Source organism: Tachyglossus aculeatus, chromosome 3, assembly GCF_015852505.1.
Source record: "Tachyglossus aculeatus isolate mTacAcu1 chromosome 3, mTacAcu1.pri, whole genome shotgun sequence".
Lineage (NCBI taxonomy): Eukaryota > Metazoa > Chordata > Mammalia > Monotremata > Tachyglossidae > Tachyglossus > Tachyglossus aculeatus.
Genome location: NC_052068.1, coordinates 91,954,562 through 91,958,073, shown reverse-complemented (window position 1 = coordinate 91,958,073; position 3,512 = coordinate 91,954,562). Strand labels below are relative to the sequence as shown.

General features: G+C 42.2%; 1 non-coding gene across 1 annotated transcript; it reads left to right on the top strand.

Moving 5' to 3' along the window:
- The first annotated feature begins 276 nt into the window (after positions 1-276).
- On the top strand, positions 277-413 carry LOC119926021. The gene has a single exon (XR_005449940.1). It is a non-coding gene; the product is annotated as a small nucleolar RNA SNORA7 (small nucleolar RNA).
- The last annotated feature ends 3,099 nt before the right edge of the window (positions 414-3,512 follow it).

Sequence of the window (3,512 nt, the reverse complement as noted above, 5' to 3'; positions counted from 1 at the left end):
GCGGAACCTGGATTAGAACCTATTCCCTTCTGACCCCCAGCCCTGTGCTCCATCCACTAGGTCACTGCTTCTTTGCTCTTTTGTCAAGGGAGTAGATAACATGACTCCTTTGGATCCCTCTCAGCTCTGGGATTCCAGATTCTACTCTTGGTTTCTGCTCTGAGATGACCGACACGTTTCATCATCTAAGTACCTACCAAACAAGGGCCATATCTGTTTATTTGCTTGGACCCAATAGACTGTGGTATTTGTTAAGTGCTTACTATGTATCAAACACCCCTCTCAGGGTCGCACTGGAGAGTTTCCAGTACTCTGCCAGTCTCGACTACAGGAGGGAGAGTCAAGCAGAGGCATATCCATTCCATTCCTAGCTTGGACAGTGGCTAGCAAGTGGAAAGCAATCTGCTACAAGTCAAAACTCACTTGCGCTGGGCAGCAGTGGCATGGGAGAAAGTCGAGGGCAGAGACTCAAGTTTACTGTGTGGAAGGAGGCAATGGTAAACCATTTCCGTATTTTTACCAAGAAAACTCTATGGATACACTACCAGAACAATTGCAGATGGAGGTGGGGTATTCTGGGAGACATATGTCCATGGCACCGCTGTGGGTCAGCGAGGTCTTGAAAGCATAAAACAAGTCAAGATCTGTCAAACATTGTACAAAATGCTGGGGTAGATACAAGATAATCAGGTCAGACACAATCCCTGGTTGAAGCGGGAGGAAGAACTGATATTGATTCCTCATTTTACAGAGGAGGAAAATGAGGCAGAGAGAAGTTGTGACTTACCCAAGGTTGCATAATGGCTAAGTGGAGGAGGTGGGATTAGAACCGAGGTGCTCTGATTCCCAGGCCCATGTTCCTCTTCCTAGGCCATACTGCTCAGCCAAGACTGATCCCTGAGCCTGGGCTTCTTAAAAACAACGGGATAAAAAGAAAATACTACTTCAGAGAGAAGAGAAGCAAAGTTGGCTATCTAGACTACTGCCTCCACCTTCTTGTTGAGCAAACATATGGCTGAAGAAAGGATTCCCTTTAGCTTGCCTTGTGATTCTTGATGAAAGTCAGGCATCAACTGATACAGCTCCTGCACTAGTTAAATATCTGAATGAGGATTCCTGATAATCTAGCCTACTTTCAGAAGGAAGAGCTACTGGATGAATGTCATATAACCAGAAGACTTTCACCTCAACGATAGCTGATTTTAATAAATGACTTAATATGGTGATATAACATAGTAAACACTCAATTAATAATATTGATTGATTGATTGACACCGCCCCCCCCCCACCCCAAAATACTTTTAAGGATTCCCTGAATAGGTGCCTGGTTTGATCTTAACCAAGACTTAATTCGCACAGAAAATGTCAAAAGTTGTTTGGAAATGAGGTGTCCCCTTCAGCTTTAAGAAGTATTTCCCAGCTAGAACACTCCAAAATTATATTGCATCCACTGTCACTAAATAATCGAAACCTTAACCCCCAGCCCGGAATTGGAAACAGAAGAGCTCTCAAGCTCTCTCTCTTTCTCTTTCTTTCTCCCCCGCCCTTTCCCCTTCACTCCCAGATCACTTTTTCTCTATCCCTCTCTCTCTCTCTCTCTCTCTCTCATTTAAGGACATGCTGTTCCTCTCGACAGAGTTGAAATAAACATTGAGTTGGTTACTGAGAACAGAGTGCACACAAATATTGTTTTCTATAGAAAGGCTTCAAAATGAATTGTACCCAAAAACAAGTAGAATCAATAATTAGGTAAAAAAAAAAAACAAGCAATGTGCATTTAACAAGTAAGAACTTTGCAAATCCAAGAAGCATCAGAACTAGGCAGAAGAGCATAAAATAAAACCAATTACAAAATTGAATCCTTTCCTTCCCTCAAATGTATCTTAAAGTTTAATGTCATTCATTGTATGATTCTAGGAAGGTTTGATAATAATAATAATAATAATAATAATAATAATGATATATTTTAGTGCTTTCCACATGCCAAGCACTGTACTAAGCACCAGGGAAGATACAAGATAATCAGGCCCCACATGGGGCACACAGTTTAAGAGGGAGAACAGGTATTGAATCCCCAGTTTGCAGTTGAGGGAACTGAGTCACAGAGACATTCAGTGAGTTGCACAAGAAGACCAAGTAGGCTTAGTAAGCCCATCCAAGACCAGGCTGTTCAATGGCACCTGTAGAAGTACAAAGTCTAGAGAGAGCACTTATTTAAGGTCTTTCTTAAAGGGCTTTCTCCCACCCCCAACACCTTGACACATGATTGTTTTGTTTCAAGGTGTAATGAGGAGCTCAATCTGAGAAATGTTGTCTACTGAACAAAAAGCATAGTTTTCCCACTAGATCAAAACCTGGGGGCTGCTCACACCTAGAATACTGAGGGCAGCCCTAGTCTGAGCATTAGAACATAATGGTCGGGTTAGGCTGAACCTAACTGAGAAAATGAGACGGAAGGGCCACCAATCAATCAAACAAACAATGGTATTTATTGAGTATTTGCTGTGTGCAAAGCATTTAACTAAGAGCTTGGGAGGGAATAATACAACTGAGTTGGTAGAAATTTGCTGTGCCCAAAAAGAGCTTACAGTCTAGAGGGAGAGACAGATCTTAATATAAATAAATAAATTATGGATACGTAAATAAGGGCTGTGGTGCTGAGAGTGGGGTGAATATTGAGTGCTTAAATATTATCAAGACAGGAGGGGCCATTTCTGGTCAAGGATTGACTTAAAACAATGAGGCATAGTCCTTATGGAAATAGCAGTTTGGAAGGGAACGCTTACAAAATCATGAGGATATTAGACAGTTGGAGCATGCATGAAACTGCCTTAACTCAAATCCCATAACATCAGGACAAGAGGTCCCCAGTAAACCTTAAAGATGGTCCATTTAAAGTACGCACAGCAGGTGGTTTGCATATGAAACTTGCCATCAAAGGAAGTTTTGCATCTAAAACAAATCAGTTGGTTCAAAAGGAGTTTACAGAGATTCTCAGCTTGTTCTATAATGAGGGAAAAGTTAAGGAGATAAAATGTACTTCCCCAATTCTGGATGAGGATAGATGGCAAGGAAGTAATAAATCAGTCTGTTCCTCCGGTGAGGCTGGGCTTCAAAACAGATTATTGGGGTGACTATTTTGTTGGTCTGATCCAGTGCAGCATCGCTTGATATCTTAAATTATTTTCACCATGGTCTTGTGTCCCTCATCCTGGGGGTAATTTTCCCACAGTGGAACTAGGATGGCCTGGGGGGATCAGGTCAAATGAAACAGTGTGTTGTCTAGTGGAAAGATCATGAGTCTGGGAGCCAGAGGAGCTGGCTTCTAATTTTGGCTCCACTTTGTACCCGCTGCGCAAACTTGGGCAAGTCACTTATTTTCTCTGTGCCCCATTTTCCTCATCTGCAAAATGGAGATTCAATACCAGTTCTCTCTCCTACTTTGACTGTGAGTCCCATGAGGGGCATGAGTTATCTCGTGTCTACCCCAGCACTTAATACAGTGCTTGGCA